At 36.7% G+C, this 21,007-nt stretch overlaps 1 protein-coding gene across 9 annotated transcripts in view; it reads left to right on the top strand.

Moving 5' to 3' along the window:
• Nucleotides 1–3,025: 3,025 nt before the first annotated feature.
• LOC134756048 (myocyte-specific enhancer factor 2) overlaps nt 3,026–21,007 on the top strand; it is a 64,000-nt gene continuing 46,018 nt past the window's right edge. For 6 of the 9 annotated variants that reach the window (XM_063692835.1, XM_063692834.1, XM_063692840.1 and 3 more), the window contains exon 1: nt 3,027–3,237. The gene's annotated coding sequence lies outside the window, so the exon portion shown is untranslated. Of the gene's footprint in view, nt 3,238–21,007 lie in introns of all 9 variants that reach the window. The other 3 variants (XM_063692833.1, XM_063692836.1, XM_063692841.1) reach the window with 3 other exon arrangements.

The following is a 21,007-nucleotide window of genomic DNA, read 5'->3' as shown; positions in this document are numbered from 1 at the left end:
AATAAATACAGAAACACATCTTACATCAACTTACATTTTACTTACTTCCAACATACGATATCGGATCGGACAATGTGAAAAGGCTCTTAAGGTATACGCGCCATCACAATAAATTTCTTTTTTTAATCGCGACTTATACTTACAACGTACGATACAATTTCCTGTCGTATACACTAATATAAAATGCCAATTGGAAATAACCTTTACTCCGCGAACATAAAACTCAATTTTATTAAGCATAGTTTAAGTTCTGTGCGAAAACACGAAAAACGATAATTTCCGAATCTGAACTCAGAAAGTATTGTGACAGGGTTTGTTTTTGCTTGTCTTTTTATGGTGGTTACGAGTATAGCAGTGAGTGGGTGTTTAATGGTCGAATGAGGCTTGGAGACAGCTGTCGATCCCTCGGGCACCACTAAGGGTTTTGTTTACAACCAACTCTAATGACAGTGCTCTTGAAGCGCGAGAGTCTGAAAGAATTTTTCTTTCAAAATATAGGTATGCTTAGGTAATGTATGGACAAAAGCCAGACCACCCACGGCAATACCCTATAGGATAGGTAACTTTGTTAATGCTGTGCTCACATGCCCGCTATGTTCGCGAACTTTTAGTAACAAGACCGACTACATCAGCCACTTGCGAGCACACCAGCGACAGCAACGGAGTTGACAGAAGTTGCCGTGGCCGAAGTCGCCCGTGGAATTATTAGTATTAGTATAAACAAAATGCTATGTAGAGATGATAAACGCACGTTTTTTCGATTGATCAACAGTCAAGCATAGCATTTTCAATTTCCTAACAATAAGTGGACTAGTAGCTGGAATGAAAAGCTTCCAGCGGATGTTATTTACCTGGACTACGAGAAAGCATTCGACCGCGTCCCGATAAACAAACTCCTTGTCAAGTTAGAGCATTTTGGAATTAGCGGAAATTTACTCAATTGGATAAAAGACTTCTTGACAGGGAGGAAGTTTCGTGTACGAGTTGGAGAGCACCTTTCGGATCCGCATGACGTATACAGTGGAGTCCCGCAGGGTTCTGTACTTGGACCAATGCTGTTTGGGATTTTTCTGACGGATCTTAGGCAAGTTGTAGAGTCAGATTTGTTTTTATTCGCTGACGACACAAAGATTATGAGAAACCCTCTTGTTAGCCATAACATCATACAGCAGGACTTAGACCGCATTTATCAATGGACCAAACATTGGCTTATAACCCTCAACGCAGACAAGTGCACTGTACTTCATATAAGGAAAAAAACCCTAAGCAGACATATAATATTGGCTCCATAAATTTGCAGTGTTGCTTCCCAGCGAGATCTTGGTGTCGTTATAGCTGATAACTTAAAATGGGAGGAACACATTTTGGGTTTTACCAAAAAGGCTAACTCTGTTTTATATATTATTAAGAAAGCTTTCCGTTATATGGATAAGAATATTTTCATTAAGCTCTATAAAACATACGTAAGACCCTTATTGGAATATGCCTTCCAAATTTGGAATCCATATTTCCGAAAGGACATCAACCTTATTGAAAGAGTCCAAAGAAGAGCAACAAAATTGGTGCCATCTCTTCGCAACCGATCTTTCGAAGATAGGTTGAAGGAATTGGGCCTGACAACCTTGGAGCAGCGAAGGCAACGTGGTGACTTAATAGAAACATACAAAATACTCACAGGACACTACAACGTACCCGGGTTAAGTGACATTTTCACTCGGAATATGAATGACAGACTGAGAGGACATTCTCTGAAGCTGGCACGGACGCAGAGTAGTAGCAACCCAAGACGACACTTCCTGTCTAACCGTGTAGTTAAAGTATGGAACAGTTTGCCCGAATCCGTAATCAGTGCGCCTTCAGTGAACTCCTTTAAAAACAGACTCGACAAACATTTTACGAATGGACAAAACACAAGTGCAGGACATTGATATGCACGTATCAGCTATTTTAAGCTGCCTGTGCATTCGTATATTATAATAATAAGTAGGAAAATAAGTACCTACTAACTTAAATTCAAGTAGTGATTAACAGAGTACGACGAAAAATTTGAATTATATTATTACTTATCTACAACTAAATAATTGCTTCATATGCTTATCGTAGCTAAGCGACGCTCGATAATCGAGATATCATTTGACCTCACAGTAAAAGTTGATCTTAATAATCTTAGCAATAAATTAATAACTTTACTTACAAAAAAAAACAATTTTTTGTACATCCCGATGCTCGTTTATGGTGACACACATACAACATGACATAATAGGTATAATGATTTTGAAATTTGTGTTATTTTTCGTTTTGATAGCAAGTTCAATGTTAATATAAATGATTTATCAAAACTTAAGTTGGTCTTAAAGTAAACAACAAAATAACGGCGCCATCAGACAAGGTACCTAAAAGATTTCAAAAGATGATCTTAAGGAAACTCCGTCACAAGAAGCACCTAATTAAATATCAAGAGAGACAGTAAAGTTATTAAATTCCGCCTCCACCGAAATCCAGAGATTAATTTGAGATTATCAAGTTTGATTGAGACCCAACATCCGTTTTTTTGCTAGTTGATTTGGCTTCAAGTTTCCAGATCCTTTAAAATTTAATTCAATTATTACGTTCCTACTTAAAAAAAATACATATCTAGCTGAATTTAAGGTTAGAAACAATAAAATATTTGGTTTATAAAACTTCTCAAATTTGTTATTAATAAATTCTTCAGTTCGTTATCTTATTAAGTACCTGTAAGTCTACGACGAAACTCAAGAGCTCTTTATACTACCGTAAAGGTAGTCAAACAAAAATGCTAATCAAATATCGATGACAAACGACAGTTCATTATTTAGTCGGTCGTGATTTCATGCCGCCCGTGTAAGCACACGCCCTAGCTGAAGGAAGCTCTATAGGGCGGGCGACTTCCTCGATCGCAGCGCCTCCGGCGGAGACGACGCGAAGCTTCGGCTGCGCGGCCATTGGCCGGCGCGCGTGACGTCAGCCCCCTCTCGACCAATTGAACGGGGCGCGCTCGCGCCCGTCCGCAGTCCTTCTCGCGGCTCGGTCGTGTGTCGCTCTCGGTGCCCCCCGCCCCGCCGACGTCGCCTCGCATTCTAGTTGTGGGTGTCGCGCCGTGCAGTCATCGCGTGTGCCACCGAACTTAGTGCGCCGTTTGTGAGTGCTTCAGTTCCCGCGCTAGTGCCTCACTGTGCCAGGACCCGCTCCCGCCGCGGAGGATGTTAACAGCCCACGGTGAGTGCCCGGCTCCACGCTGTCGATATGCGGCCACGTGAACGCTCTATTTATAAAATGTAAACACGCCGCTAATTTAATTTGAAACGATATTTCTCTATATCTGCTTAAAAGCGAGAGTAGGCGTCCGCTACGTGCCCCACTCGCGCTCGCAAATTGCCAAGACCGCGCGCCCGACGGCCGAGATTGATGAGTTCCTGTAAGACGTGTAGCACGCTGACATCCCATTGGATTAGATAAATACAAGAGCCGGATAATTATTACGTGTTGTGAATTCGATGGCCTTGGATCGGTTCAGGGCTGGCGATAGCACGATAACGTGACCTTGGGGTGAAGTCTTGCAAGCGCGGCCCGGCAGAGGCGCGCGAGCGCACGGAAAATGACCAGACAAACAAGGATAATAGCTCAGAAGCATACAATGATAGTTCTGTTAATGCAGAGACTTATGGAGCGAAGACATCGATAAAGAAGCAATCGACGCATACTTACTATTACTTACCGACTTGCAACGGATACGCACGTCTGAATAAATAAGTAGCTAAATTCATGAACATGTTTGATAATGAACCCAGTGAAACGAGTTTTAGAATCCATTTGGCGACACGATGAGTTCATTGAATTAATTGTTAAAACAAAAGATCAGCTTAATTGTTTTAGTCCATCTCAATTGAGAACAAGTGAGACTTTAAATACCTAACAAATAAAACGATACAATGAGTAATTCTAATGAACACAGGCGTCATCGCTCCTGGCAAACGCCAGCGAGTTGAGGAAACTACAGACGATTAATCCCATTATGTGACGGCATACCTACTATGAAAAGTGCAAAGATCTTCAATACGTCTATCGCAGCTTCGTAACAATCGTCTTCGGAGTACAAACAGTTATTTATACCGCCCTCCTTGTATTAATGACCGTAATCCGTCCTACAGCACCACTTTCCACTATGATTAGTATAGTTTTTATAAGTCTGCAGTCTGTCCGGTCGAGATACCTCGATCCACTCGATACTCTCAGCCGCGACATGTTCTTGGTCCCACGCTTTGGCCCACATACGCATGATTCGTACAATATCGACAGAAACAAAAATCCTTCAGATGGAAATACGATTGGTTCCGAAGCCGGTAGCAAATATGGAGCATCACAATAAAAAATAACATGACAATTACACCTAACGAATTTCAAACAAGTAGTGGCAACGTGTACAAATTAGGAATTCTAATTGAAGATTAAACCAACAGAAATACAACTGAAAATCGAGAGGATTTGGGATTCTTATTCGCATTTCGCGCCGTCAATGTTGAAAGACACCATATGTGTTGCATGTGTTCTCTGTCTGGCGCACGGTGGGCAAGATTGTGCGAGCGAGAGAGGGGAAATTCGCGTCGAGCGAACCGGCCATGCGAGATGCTCAGCCGTATCATAAATATTAATCAGGCAGTGGTGTCAACAGCCACCGCGTAACGCGACACCGCCGCGATCCACTGCTCGCCTGGTGCTCGAGTCGCCTGAATTCGCATTCACATATTATATCGTAGAAGAATATTAATGTCATTATTTGTCAAACTATCGGAAATCGGAAATCTTATCACGAGTAAAAGATTTAACAACATGGTCTTGCAAACTCACAATTTGTAAATGTTTCAAACTGTTAAGCGGTTAGAAAAAAGGAAAGGGTGCTAATTAACATGAAATGTCACTATGCCCTTTATGAGCGGAATAAAAATATCGATAACAATTGTCGTTCACACATCCGTTAATGCTTACGTTCAGCCATGACCTGCCCTACAACTCTCCGATTGGCAAATGCATTCATGACTACAACCTTATAAGAATCAACTGCTGACACTTGAAACAAAATTATAAATAAGACACTGAGTAGTAATATTAGAAAGCATGTGTAATTTAGCCTGATATTTAATTTTATAAAAGTTTGAACCTAAACGACACTACAATGGTTCTGAACGTAGGGAAGTATGAACTTCAATTGGGTTTTTATTATGAAATCCGGTTTCGTCCGGTAATATAAATGGTCTCATTTCAACTCATGGAACTTGTAACTCAAATGTTTTATGCTGTGGCACAGTCAAAGACTATGTTCCGTTGGCAGAGAAACGCTAACTATAATTTTTGGAAGCAGGCTGCAACCACGACACTAATTTAAATATTTTGCTGATATCAAACTTCAGACAGAATGGCGAATGGCACTTTATTAGTGTTGATACATACAATTCAAACATGTGTTAACGCAATGATACGAATAGTTATAGCAGTATAACACACAAATGACATGGCAACAAAAATTACGTACTTGTAAGCAAAAACTGATGAGGTGTTTTAAATCATCATGTGACTACGCTACCGAATCTACACTTAACAGTCACGGTCCGTTAAAGCTAACTGTAAAATATTTTCTTTTAATTCCGCACGCTAAAATAATAATATAATATTTTAAGTAGCCCATAACATTCAGCATGCCTTATAATGTTGCTGTTTGAAAGATAACCCAGTCTCCATCGTCGTCCGTACAGTGATCTAAGTAGGTATGTACTTAAAATGAAATTAAAAACGAGTTACCATTACTGCGATGGCGCGGCTAAGGGATAATAAAGCGTTAATAGTACAGGTTCTGGCAAACAGTGTCTAAGTGAACCAGCATTCAAAATAATTATAGCGAATGCCTCTTCAACACTACATACCTCGAGAAATGATATGCTTCTTAACGTAGAGAAGAGATTTGTTTTGGCTAATCTTACGAGTATCTACCTCAGAAACGCTCTGGATGACTAAACAGATAATAAAAATCATTGTAGAAAGAAATTTGTAAGTACATAGGTATAAGTCTAAATTAAAAGTCATGAAACAAATGGGAGTTAAAACCGAAATGTTGTAAGTAAAGAATAAAAAATAAACAGAAACATGTAGTAACGAACCTGCTCGAGTAGTGGCAGACGCAAGATCAAGAGTCGCCCGGTCGTTTTTGCTCGACAACGATGCGTGTGAGCAACATTTGCGGAGTGTGTGTAAAAACGCTTTTAGAGTTCCGTAATTTTCGTAGTATCGGAACCAGCGTTGCTTAATTAGCGCTCTTTTGACGGAAAAGAGGTAACGTTAGATAATTAATGAGACTATTAAAAGAATTGCACAACATTGAAAAACTGCATATTGATGGATCTGGTGCTGGTGGTGGTGGTGGTGGTGGTGTGAAAAGCTAATCGAAGATCATGTGTCAAATGAAAGCCACCATGATGATAAGATCAAATAATGATCTTTTCATTTCTCATGCTCTGAAAGAGGGTCATTGTTGTTCTAAAAGGTGCGCAGAAAATGATACGTGTCTGCACTAGAGCATTTTACGTTCGAAGTACGATATTTTTAATTTTTTTACGATAAGCAATTGAAATTTGAGTTTAAATGGATTTGTTATACAATTTCCATTGTGATACTTGACTCTCCATTCCATAAATAACGATACTTTTGCCTGAATTTTTAATTGAAAGTTCCCTCAATAAATACTATAAAAATGTATTATTCGTCATGTTTTTGAAAAAACACATGCATTTTACTTTCCTCGTATTCGAAATGAAAAGTAGAGTGTTTAACTCGGGTGAAAGGCATCATTTCTGCCTCGGACTATTGGCGCTCTCACTGCGTTCGAGCGCCAAGACACTTCGGAAGAAATGAGTGCCTTTCATCCCTTGGTTAACAATCTACTATTGTTATTTGTCGCGAAGTGGCTAAACAATGCCTTTTGCTTGTCATGTGATTTTTGGTTTAAACTGATCTGCTCTTCAATGCTGCATGCAAATGTAGGAGAACAATGTATCAACGCTTTACAGAGTGGATTGACTGAACATTAAATAGTAATTAACAGAAATATTGCTGCAGAATTCGTCCCGTCAAACGAGAACGCGCTTGGAACTTTTTTCTCCGTGAGTGTTAGCGCTTTACTCTGTGGTCTCTTTACGTTCTTGTGGATGTGCGCGTTCACCATATTTTTTATTATTTTTGCCTTCGTTAATATCGTCCGCTTTATTAATAAGTGCTATTTTGTTGTTATTTTGCAAATTTATGTTTTGAACATAGCAAGCCAACCAGGTGAAATGTCAACGACAGATTTTTTTTAGGTTATCGAGATAACCTGTTTTACTTAAACTTGAATGAACTCTTTAAGGTCACGTAGTATGACTGTATATGTGCAAGTTGTGCATCAACAAATATCAATATTCGTTTAAAAAAAAAGTGCTTCATACAACTAAAATCACATCCCTACCAACAGTTTTTTTACTCAGATATTAAATGTTTATCACTTAATACCAATGAGGATATAATAAGATAGAGCGGTACTGTGCTGTACTTTTGTAACCACTGTAAATTCACTGCCATCTATTGACATACTTTAAAACTAAAAATGAAGATTTATAAAAATACGTTAAAATGTATTTAAATATGGATAAATTATTATTTTATTTGCATTAATTATTTTTATATGATTTTGACCCATGTTCTTTCACTGGTATGCGTTAAAATTATAAATAACAAACGAAACAGTCAACGCCCTCTATACGAGAGTAGGCCAAAACTAGTGGCGTCATCTGATCGAGAATCAAATTTTCGTGATTTTCGTAGCACGTTTTTTCCTTAGACTGTATCCATCTATTACGGAGTTATATCTATCTTTGCTTAATACAAACGGGACATTTTTAAAACAATTGCAAATCTTGATTCGAGCCTAGATACGAAAAGTGCAGGACGAAGCACGTTAGAATTCACTTCAGAGAAGGAAGCGTTTAGATTCCACCGGTGTTCAACTAACGACTTTATTGATAGCTCTTATAAGGTCCTAAGTTATTCCCCCGCGCCGCCGAGACTTGATACCTCTATTGTTCGAGACGATCGTAATAAGAGTCACGAGTAGTTGCGTAATATCGTTGACAGCGTCGTTGTGTTCATCCGAACTAACTACACCATCAAACGTGATTTGTCTTGTTTACTTAGCTTTTTAAACAACAAAAAAATGCGGTTCTTCGTTAACTTGTTAATATAATTGTAAATTAAGGTAAAAATGTTTTAATAACAAAATAAACTTTAAATGCAGCAAACTAGAACAAGGAACACCAACACTAACAAGGAATACAACTTAATTTATTTTTCAGTAACCGAACACAGAGGAAACCTATCAAATTACTTTGCAAATAATATAGAAAAAAAAAATTGCATCTCTTAATTTTATATAAATTAAAACATAACGTCGAGTTTTTTTACAGAATAAAATTTCATAATATACAGTTTTCTTCCACGGTGTAACAGATAACTTAATCTTTTTCTCTAGTTCCTATTAAGTAATCACTTGTTTGCTATGATTATTGGATTTACAAAGATTTCAAGGAAAAAGTATCATTGTCGTAAGTTCATGCTGAAATGTCGTTAAAATCAAGTTCACTTTCAACACCTTCACTACCTTCAGTCAAGCCATATCCTACCTTGTCGCTTGTATATGATTCCAATAAGAATTTCAAAAGATTTATTTAGTTAAGTATTGAAAGTCAAAAAGATCTAGTTACTATATTTGATAGTATATATAGTTCTCCATATCGATTTCGATGACGGCGACCTCGGCAATTATTTGATAGTACCATCACAACTACAACCAACTTTTAAGGGTTAAAACAATTCAAATGAATCTAGAAAACTCTGTACCGATCAGTTAACATGCTTGGAAAAAATGACGGGAAACAAAAAATTTCATGTTACGTATAAACGAATATTTAGAGAATAAAAGTAATAAAACGACAATATTTATAGAAGAATATTCAAAGAATTATACATATATTCAAAATCTTCCGTCTGGCGTCGCTCCGAGCATTGTGCGATAGATGCGAGTGATGGATGAGCCGTTATCAACGCTGATAACCCCGCGCCTCTCCCTTGTGACACTCCTCACCCCTCGTCACCCTGGCGACGTGTTTTAGCGAAAGTGCAACTGTTTGTTCGAGATCACTTGCAACATGTTGCATTTACCGTTGGGCGCCATTTTTATGCCGACCTGGATGAATCTTGAGAGCATATTTGGCAAAATCATTAACCCGCTTTTTACCATTAATCTATCATCGAAGTTGGGCGCTTGCCAAGCTAGATAGGTATTGTCATCAAGTGTGAAAAGATCAGTCAGAACAGGTTAGAACCCTATCGAAATGTATTGGAACCTAGGTAACCTAGGTTTTAACAATTAAGCAGGTCTCGCTGAATAACAAAATGATCAATAGATTTGCATTCCATTTCCATTGCCAAGGAGTTGTATACTTGTCACGAATCGTGGGCACGCCGAACTTGCCAGACCGGCTGCATTATTCAGATTTCGTTGAGATTGAAACTGATTCGATCGGATAGTGTCGTCCTTTACGAACATTAGCGGTGTGAAGAAGAGACTGGAAGTGTAGCACTTGTAAGATTCAGATGTAGTGTGACAGTGGATAGCAATGCATAACTGGCACAGTGTTGTGTCTTCTATTCATTAGTGAACTTGGCGCTTGTCGCGCGTTATCGCACGCGGCGGCTAATGGTTCCATATCAAATATTGACTGTTTCACTATCACGTTACGTCATCCAGAATTCTATAAAGGCTGCCATTTAAAAAAATGGTATTTGAAATAAGAATCATTTCTTTAGGAACAGCTACTTCCAAGTATGAAAATACCTTGTATAAGTATTACATTTATTACTGTGTTACGTTTTCTGAACCCAGATTGCAAGGCAGAAATTTCCTAAGGTCATAAGCAAATATTATTACAGTATGATAACGCGACCCCGCATTGTCTGTTGGCTGCCTTGCCAACCGTAGATATATGATCGGTTTGTTGATTGCATACGGATGTTATGTTCTTATTGTTAAATGTTAACGAGATAACTTAATTCTCCAATAATAATGTTTAAATATTTAAAAACATGTAGCAAATAATAACAAACTCATTACCTAAAGTTTACGAAGTTATCCAAAGGAAAAATAATTAATCGAGAAAGCAAAATTGAATTGGAGTTAAACAATAATCTTAGTTTCAGTTAATACCAAGTTTCCAACTTCGCTTCAGGATGTTTGTGGAAATTCGAAATCTGCCCACGTTCACCCATGGCCCGTGGGCGTAGGGATCCCGATGAATGAAGGCTTCGTCGATTTTCGGCAGGTTTCGTGCGTCTCCGGCATCCAAGGTCAGCAGTGGAGGGGGGCGACGCCATTTCCACGGAGATCGATGGGAGCGCCCTAGAATCACCCCCGGATTTGGGTGTTTCAGTTTTGTTTAGCGTGCGTTTTCAATGTCAAGTGATTCACTGGGAGTTAGTCTACCCCGAGCCGGCTCGGGGTAGAGCTCAATTATGGACTGTTTCCGTGACGGAGGCCCGCTAATGGCGCCCCAACACGATCTCACTTGAATCCAACTTAAAAAGCTTGTCATTGCATGTAAAAGTCAACAGATTAACCAAAGAAACGAACACATTGTGTACATACACTTGGAAAAGTAGTAAATTGAAAAGTAAAGGAAAGAAGAGGAACTGCTAAAAATCCTTCAGAAATTAGTTTTCAAATGTTGTTGTTTTGTTGTTGATACGCGCTAACTAAATGTAGGTACGTAAGCAAATACCTATTCGAGATCTTAATAATAATTTTGACCACAATGATTTGATAAGAAAACCTGGTTCGAAAAATGGAATCTTGAGGGTTGCGATGGTTTCAAGGAATTCAAGGCACGAGGGTTCCACAAATTTTGCCACCGAGTAAAACACAAAAATTTTCACCACACCAACACAAGGAAAATACTGACTGTAAAATATCAAACAAAATCAAAGCAAATCGATTCAAAATTAATGTTATTAAATATTTATCATTCAAAATCATAATTGAAAAGTCAATTCTACCATCAAATGAAAGAAAACAACTCAAAATTTGCATTTGATTACTTTGCCTCACATGTGAATAAAATGCCACTTTCTTATCCGTTTTTGAACAATCAAGAGAGCCTTTAGCCAGCTGGTGTGGTGAAAAGAAATGTTGCTTTATTTGGCACTTGAAATAACTTGAGAATTTTAAAGGGATATGGGGTAAATAGCTCTGACCAATTTGTGTCATCTTCTAGCATTATTAGGTATACGCTGGCGGCATAAGAAGTTAGTGCAGCAAAGATCACAGAAGAATTTCTAGTTTACTAAATAGTAATAGGTTTCATTTTTAGGGTTCCGTACCCAAAGAGGGGGTAAAAACGGGACCCTATTACTAAGACTCCGCTGTCCGTCTGTCCGTCTGTCTGTCTGTCACCAGGCTGTATCTCATGAACCGTGGTAGCTAGACAGTTGAAATTTTCACAGATGATGTATTTCTGTTGCCGCTATAACAACAAATACTAAAAAGTACGGAACCCTCGGTGCGCGAGGCCGACTCGCACTTAGCCAGGTTTTTTTTCTATAGTCATCATTATCTAGGTTTGAAATATTCTGGCACTATGTTTCATAAACTGATTGAAACAAAAAATCGCTCATGAAAATATCAACGTCAATATAACTCCGTACTTACAGACTTTAATATTTAATATGCACGTTGCCGGGAAATTGTCGGTCTCCCACGGAGGAGGTGCTTGCACTAAATTATACATTGTGCTTTGCATTTCACTAAGTATTACAAGGAATCGTATTGCAAATTCAATTAAGCAATAGATATTGTAATGTTCATTAATTTTAAGTTTAGTACAAATAGTACTGAACATTTATACTATGGATGGTATAGAAAGGATGCCAATCTCTTATGGCAGAATTGTAGCAAAATGACCGCTTTCAGCTTTAAATAATAGTTCTTAATCTCTCCCTCTCTGGCGCTAGTTAGGCTCTGGGACATGAGTATAACATGAACCATATAAGGCAACAAATAACCCGACCAAATTACGTAGGTTGTTTTTGATAGTATTTCGGTGTATGGTGGCGCCGCCTAATTACTGTTTTTTGATGGACACTTTTCATACATAGAGATTTGGCTCCTTTATATAGTCTCCAGGATTTATACGAAACCAAACAAAAGAGCACGTAAGACTGTTATAATGAAAACGGTAACTGATAGAAGATGATGGAAGTCTTAATCGTAAAAGCTGTCAGATGATGACAATTTTTCAAATATGAAAAATCATAGACATAGTATTAGTAGTTATAGACATGAAACCGAGCGACCAGGGGTAAGAGTAATACATATTCATGTATTGACAGGTTAATGTATGGCAGCATAATCCTTTTTCTCTTTCACTCTTATAAATTTCGGTATTTCGCTATCGCCTCCTACCTATGCTGCCATAACCCGATCATGAAAAAAAACCCGGTCGGTGATAAGGACAAAGCATGGCACTATTTTCTCGTTCCTCTTATAGGAATCGCAATAAGACTATCTTTCTCTATCAAAGAGTATCAGGCCCTTGTGAAAAATCGACAACACACACACACGAAGAGAGATTATAACTTATAGCGCATCAAATAATGCTATTTTTAAACAGAAAACTCTACTCTACTCTACTTTAAAAAAAAATACAAATTTAAAATATTTTCATAGAATAGTTATTTGTTATACAAGGGTGCAAAGTTGTATTTTACCCGCGAGTGTAGAATTGAAACACGAGCAAGCGAAAGGATTCTATAGGTGAACCACGAGCGAAGCGAGTGGTTCTAAAATAGAATCCTGAGCGTAGCGAGTGTTTCAACACACGAGAAGTAAAATACATTTGCGCCCGTGTGTAACACAAAACTTTTCACCTCACTATAGCGAGGAAAGTGAAACATCCACAGGCGTTAGATCATCTTCATCACTGGAATCACTCATTTCTTTACGATATTATAACAGATAACTCTGGAAGTTGTGTATTTTTACGCGAGTCGGTGAGAAAAGGTTTTAAGTAAAAAAATTGTTGACAATGTTGACATTTCTGATGTATGAAATGTCAACGATGCGTTTTGAAATTGCATCGACTCAACTTGTGCGTTCAGAATTATATTTAACATCATTATAAAAAAACAAACGTTTCTTATGGAATTTTAAGGTTTATGACTTAAAATCATTAAATAAAGCTAAATTTGGTATTTTTTATTAGATTCTCAAACCATTTATTTAATGATAATTAATATCGAACAAACCATTATCATGAGCGTTTTACGTTTTGTTATCTGTCAAGCTACTTAAACACGCTCCATCCAAGGTCAAATTACTTTCCCCACTAGTGGATAAAACGCGTTTTTCCGCTTGTATTGAAGGATAAACGACAACTTTCCGAGCTAGTGAGGGAAAAAATAATTTAATTTGTTCTTAGAGTAATGCTATTTTTAGTTACTTAAAAGTAAGACAGATGGTGTCAAGTTGTCTAGTATATACCTAACTGTAACTGTGTTATAACTTTGACCAATTACTCCTATTACCTGTTTCGATGTCAGTGAACCTAAAAAAACAACTAATCTACGAGTCTGAAACACCACTTGTATTAACATAGCGCTGACGTAAGTTACAATTTAATATGCCTTTAAGTAATCAATATTTTTCAATATCGTATGGAATATTAATTTTTTTTTTTCTTCATGAATATAAACATATTTGTGTTATAAGAATTTTAAATCTTGTGCGATTTATAAAAACCATGCTCTATTTTATATCTATTTAAACATTAAAATTCACAGTGCCTAGAACATCGTTAAGTAACGGTAAATATATAATCTAATCGCTTTAAATTGAATGAAATTGGTAAAAAAAAATATAAAATTTTATCGAATAAATTTACCAAAACAACGAAGCATGAGTATCTTCCTAACGCACGAGTTCCTACTTACATGTCTATCTATTGATACTATATGTATATCTACATCACGCGGCTCCTATAGATTAACATTTACACACACACACATTTACACATTTACACATTTTGGCAGGTTTATCATAAAAGTAAATTAATTTTACAGGTGATAAAAATTATTAACTTTTATTACTAAAAAAGTGACACGACAATTTACGAAGTTCGTATTTAAGTATCAGTCTGGTTTGTTACTGTATAAGACAATATTCGAAGTGCATAAGTTACATTCGAAATTATCTATAAGTATTTCTAATTATATTTGGAATCGGTATATTACGCCAAAATGTTCTATGCAAAAAAAAGCTTACGAATAACTTGCGAATTGTAAACTATTTTTGGAAATTAATATTTAAAAAAAAACAAAGTAGAATGTGGCATAAACCTAAACTCGTTGAAGACTACAATAAGACAAGAATACATTCACATACATCGTATGGTAATACAATAATTTAGGTCAATTATCCACAACAACGCGCACTATAATTTTCAGGACGAGAAAATTCACGTAGGTACACCATTACTGTGAATTTGTAATAATAATTACGGGTACAGACGGAGGCGGCCATTAAAATTTGATGAAAACTTAATGTCCCGGACAGCGAAGTTATTATGACTTATTCAAGCTAATGTTTTACACGTCAGGCGGAGGCCGTTCCTTCGTCCTTGACCATGTCTTGACAAAAGGGAGACCTTCAACTTTATGGCTTGAGGTAGAAAGGCTTCATACCCAACATTTACAGAACGCATGGACGTAGTTAGCCCATGATACTTATTTACTTTCCTTATGAAGCGACGTATATATGGATTTGTAAAGTTATAATGTTAAATTGATTGCCTTAATGGTCTTGTGATTCTCCGAGCTGTTTTTTTTGGCCTTTAACAAATCGGGGAAAATCAATCATAATAAACTACATACCTCTATGTACATGTTTTCGCCTCCTTTTCAGATTAGGCAAAAATGCTTTCATATGTGTGGCTTCCCGGGTGTTCTCGTCTACAGGTCGCATTTTTCAACAGATGCTCGTGAAATTTTATGAGGTTTCGATAATAATTAATAAGCTATACTTATGGAGTACTTTGTGGATTCAGGTTTTTTGTTCGGAGCCTTGGGGTTTGGCGAGGTCTAGATAGAGCTCACAGAATCACTAGTTATAATTTAGTCAAAAGGTACTTTTATAAAACCTATAGGTAGTTTTTGTATTGGCACTAATTCTCTCTTACGCAGCGTCTTACGTAAGCGAACAGCTCGCGAACGCGATGCGAAGCGGCGCGGCACGGCGCGGAGGGCCCACGGCGTTCGCGTTCGCAACGAGATCGCTCACGTAGGACACTTCTATAGGTATCAAAGGATTGATTCACCCCGCGCCGCATCGCTTTGCTGCGTTAGTGTCAAATTGTCAATGTAACCAGGCACGTCATCAGAATGACAATAAAAGTCACCACGCCCATATCCAAGCGATCAACTTAACATATACACCTGCATGCCTAATGGCTTGATCGCCGGACGCTTCCTCCTGCGCGGCACTTGCGAAACGGTCGCATGTCTTGACACTTCCTCAACCTTGGCTCACTAACTAGGTATATGAAGCACATTTAATATCATCAAAATGTTAATCAAATAAATTCGATAACTAATTTCCGCTAAATGCGACCTTAGGGTCTGACCGTGGAAAATTCACGAAAGCCGGTTGACTGGAATCGTAATGTCCTCATTAACATTTGTAGGTATCTGTTTAGTGTTCGGTATACAACCACGTTGAAGTTAAGCTGGTGTAGAATTCGCATTTTTATTTGGTTTAATTAATTATTCATTCTAATTACCGCCCACATGCCCATAACTATTGTTTACTTTGAATTTCATTGAATCTCAGAAATTTCAATGCCCGTGGACGTTTCATAGCTGCATTGAACAGATGCAGGCCATAATTCAAACGGTCCGCAATGCACTGCAGCACTCCAGCGTTTTCTACTTGCAGTTGATTACTTCATTTGATACACGGCACATTGAACAAAATGGTCCTTGAGATAATTCCTTGCAGTATAGAGCAATCAAAGTCCCGCACTACGCAGAGTTTTATAACGTAACTACTTGAGACTAGGTACATCTTGTTATTGAATAAGGTCATTCATAGCAAAAACACTGCCACAATGGTATAATTTAAGTATTTCCGGGAACATACCAACACTTTTGCTACAAAAATCATGTACCTATCCAAGACAAAATTTATTATATAAAATTAAAATTCTATATCAAATACGGCTTAAAGAACGAAAAAACCAGTTTGGATAAGAATTAATGCAAAATAATTAATAATCAAATGTGTTTTGGCCGGTCGATCCCGAACAAGGTCAGGCGCTAGTTACTTTACTACGAAAGACTTGTAATTGTGAGTCGAGAAGCGTTGTCAACAAATTCGTACTTCTTTAACCATTAGATAAGAGATAGCTAATTCACATTAGCATTCATTACGAGTACAGTGGTACGAGGGTGTTACAATTACATTACGTAAGCCTCATGATGCAGTGGCGCCGACTGATAGCTCTCGACAAATATCAGCGTCTTTATTTTTGTTAATTAAAACGTTCTTGACGCTCTTAATGCCGGCTTGTAATTGTTGGCACTATATTGAATTTTCGAATGTAGAACGGTTATTTATAAGTCGCGTGAGTTCCTGGAAAGTCTGCCACCATATGATTGATATTGTATTGTCTATAATTTGATTCGTAAAGGGGACATTGGGAGGCTTCTTATATTGCGGAGATATGTAGGTATTAATAACTTTCTTATTTTGGGCATATTCTTGTTCTATTTTATGATCATATTTATGAACCTTTCATTCACACGCAATAGATAGGAATTATCGGCGAAATAAATTCTAAAGAAAGATCAAAGGTACAATTTGTGTACGTACATGTCGCACTTGTACTGTTTAAAGTGAAGCCTCGTCTGTGCTGATCTCTACTTATAAATTTTCTGCAACGCTTCACGCGTCGAACAAACTCGCATAGTAAATACTTTAAAGATAGTTATAAAATATTTAACCAAAGCTAATCGATCGTTCAAGTTTACCATTCGTTAATACTTGTTAATAATATTGCATGCATGCTTCTTTATTCAAACCAATCTTTGGCCTACTTGTACTTTTCCCAATTAGCAAAAAATATATAACGCCAGATTTAATTGATTCTAGACACGTCAATACAACTTTTACCGAAAATCCACTTCTCGATTTGCGGAAACGTAGTTTTTACACCGCTTCACGGTCAATGTCGACAGCCCGGCCTTGTGGCTCACTCGACCACGGCGCGCGGTTACCGCCGAATCTATCTGCTTATATAACAGATTAGGTGATAATCTGAATGTTTTGGTCTTATGCTTGTCACCTTTGCTTTGCATAGTACACTTAAAGTAAACGTGCAATGAGTTTAATTCGGTTCATCGGAAAGTGAAATTCAGCGTATGGAAATAAACACAAACATTTTGTCAGACTAGGTATATAGGTATCATTCCTGCTATTATGAGACATTTTGCTCTAAATGAGTCCCAAGGACTAGCGAATACAATAGCGTTATCCTCTTAACTGTCGTAGTACGAAATAATGACATCATCTGTTGTATTATGAGGTCAGAAACAGTCATTCGTTTTGGTCATAACCACCGCGCTGTGTCGAGAGGTTTCCTTGTTTTGGTAAAAAAAACACTAACAGTAGGTAAATGATTAAACGTAATTCACGAACGTCACTGTAACAGATTCCTATTTTGCTTAAAAACGATTTCCGCGTCTTTAGGCACAATCCGCTTCAATAAGCGATTTGCGTAATCATTGACATCGTGAAATTCTTTTTATCCTGTAGGTACGCATATTGTTCCTGCTTATTTTATTTGACATCCTTGGCATTTACTTTAGTCTTTCTTTGCAAATTCTTATGCAAAAAATACTGTTAAAACATACATAAGTACACCAGAAAATATTAATAAAATGTGTTTTGGAGCGACCACGATATATTTCTGAAACCAGCCACATTATGTACGTAAAGTACCTACGCCAGAAAGTAATGTCGCACATGAGCACTGAGCAAAATGATATATTACTTAATAAAGGAACGCAAAATCCAATAAAACAATACAGATAACGGCACGTCAATAATAACAATCAATGCAAGTCAACGACACTTACGAACTAAACATTAGTTATCAAGTACCCATTACTCGCCGCTGTATTTTTAGCCTAGGCCAAACTAAAAATAGGACAGTTACGTATGTATTACTGAATTAATATTTCTAAAAACGGATCGTAGACGGCAGTGATAACGGGCGATACCGCGTGACGTATGTCCGCACGTTAGATAGCTCGTTCAACGACTAGTGATTGCTTTTAATGTACATATTAATAACATTTTAATGATATTATTAAATACTTGTAATTTGCGGTATATTAAAAAGTTATGATGATGAGCAATAGGTTTGAATTACATAGACTATTTTGACAGCACGAAACTTTTTTTACATCTTTTTTTTGTTTATCAGAATATTGTTATTGAATGTTGATTATTACAAACTCATATACTAGGTCTCGTATTAGTTTTTAATTCATTTTTGTCCTTGCAAAAAACCAGACTTAAAGTCAAACAAAACATGTTTTTTCCTAAAACAATAAAAAATTACGTCATCAGTTTGTAGAAACTAATTGTAGTAAACATAAGCTGCATATTTAATGTGTGTACACAACTACACACCTACGCACGTATAGTAACATACGGTAGCATTTTTTTAATCGAAAACTAATTGCCCCCTTTCGGGTTTATGTTAAAAATATATTTGAGGGCGTTACGTTTATGAGTAGGTAGATGTAAAAAAAACATCCCTGGCAAAATAATTTAGTTCTGCTTATGTCACTGTTTTATAATTTTCTGTTATAAAGTACAATTACTCTGTGCAATTAATCTATATTTTTACAGTTAATGTGCTTGTTTCAAGTCCTTTCTTCTAATATTTAAAATTACCAGTACGTAAATGACAGCCATGTATTTTTTAGCAAAGTAAGAAATCACCATAAACAAATAAAAGTTATTGCCAACATCAGCAACATGTTAGTAGTAATGGAAAGTTTAAGATATTAGATATATAATAAATACTTATCAATTACCTTTACTTCTTTCTAACATTTCCAGCACTTTGCATTTTTTGAGCTTGTTGTGTTAATATGAAACTTATTGTTTATTATTGTATACATGTACAGTACAGTGATGCATCAGAATACATGGTGTACTTATTATAAACATATGCTTAGTATTAGTATAATTTTATTAATGCATAAATTATAGCTTAATGGTATAAATCTGCAACTATTCACATATTGAATTTCTCGTAAAAGGTAGTATTTATAACTAAATACGAAATTCCAGTGGCATTCCCGGCTCCGGAGGTATAATTGCTCGGAGCAATTAATTCTGCCACTATAAAACTGTTATCTAACGGTGTTCGCGGGTCAAGCTTAAATAATCAAGAAAAACTAACAGTGAAATCCTCAATACCTCAAACAAACTTTTAAAATTACAAGCCATTGAAAATATCTTGTCTTCAGTTATTATAGGTATTAAAACTATTTGACTGGATTATATCGCGTACAATTACATCTCGACGTTTCGAACCCTTTGCACATCACGTTTTAACGTCACGGTATATTTTAAATTGTAATTAAATCATTCAAATGTATAACATAATCACAATTACATTGAACTTATAATACACTATAGGGGAGAGTCGGTTATATTGTACCACAATTCGTACCATCTCTAGATTTCCCATTAAATACATAGTTAATTTACACGTGAAACACCAAACAATGTTTCATCTAATAATCACAATTACATTGAACTCTTATAATACACTATAGGGGAGAGTCGGCTATATTGTACCACTATATAAATCGTACCATCTCTAGATTTCCCATTAAAATCATAGTTTATTTACACGTGAAACACTAAATAACCAGAAATGACAAAGGGCTAAAACGAATGCAATTTTATTTACTTTGTAAATTCATCTGTATTACCTAAAATCGTTTCTCCGCCAAAACATGAAGCTGAGCGCTATCGCAACCTCTTATAACTACTCAACGAGTAAACATGACCTAACGATTATCGGACGACACCACCCTATCCGGACCAGATAACCGCTCGAAACGGCACAATAAGTGCAAATTTTAAACAAACCAATTGTTTTTACGTTTATTTAAATATTTATTTATAAATTGTGTTAAACACATCGGTAGAACTAACTGAGGTGTCAAAATACGAACAGGTTAAAATATTGTCAATATAATATAAACTAAAAAAAACCTCAGCTAATGGCCTTAAGGCCGTTCCATCGGTTTGCCGCTGTCTCTGTCACATTTCGCAAGAATCGAAATTTGACGATTTTTATTTATTTTAAAAACGTTACCCTACAATATCGAAATTCGAAAGCTATGAAATTATTATTTAAGTTAAGATTGTTTTTTCTTCTTTTTTTGTTTATAGTATCACATAATAAATAACCGAGTAAAGTTGGATTAAAAGTCCGAGTTAGAGGTTACTTTGGGAATTAATTGTATCGAGCGAAGTGTCATAATCATAGGTTAAATCGGTAGCGAATATAAAAATGCCTTCCATTCCTGCCGAGCAATTTGGTGTACCTACTTACAATCTTTAAAACGAAACAAAAACACCCTTTTGTGAATCCTTTACGTCCAATATTATTTGTATATTTACCAATGTAAGCAAGACTCGTTTTTTCATAGTTATCATTACAATTTAACCTAAAACTTTAATGACATTCTAAGCTTTCCTAAATAAATACTGTTTCCAATAGATCCCATCTAACACTCACTCCTTGGCAGACCACGCCGTAGCAAATAAAGCAGT

The sequence above is a fragment of the Cydia strobilella genome, chromosome 3 (genome assembly GCF_947568885.1).
Source record: "Cydia strobilella chromosome 3, ilCydStro3.1, whole genome shotgun sequence".
NCBI lineage: Eukaryota > Metazoa > Arthropoda > Insecta > Lepidoptera > Tortricidae > Cydia > Cydia strobilella.
This window is presented reverse-complemented; position numbering and strand designations above follow the sequence as displayed.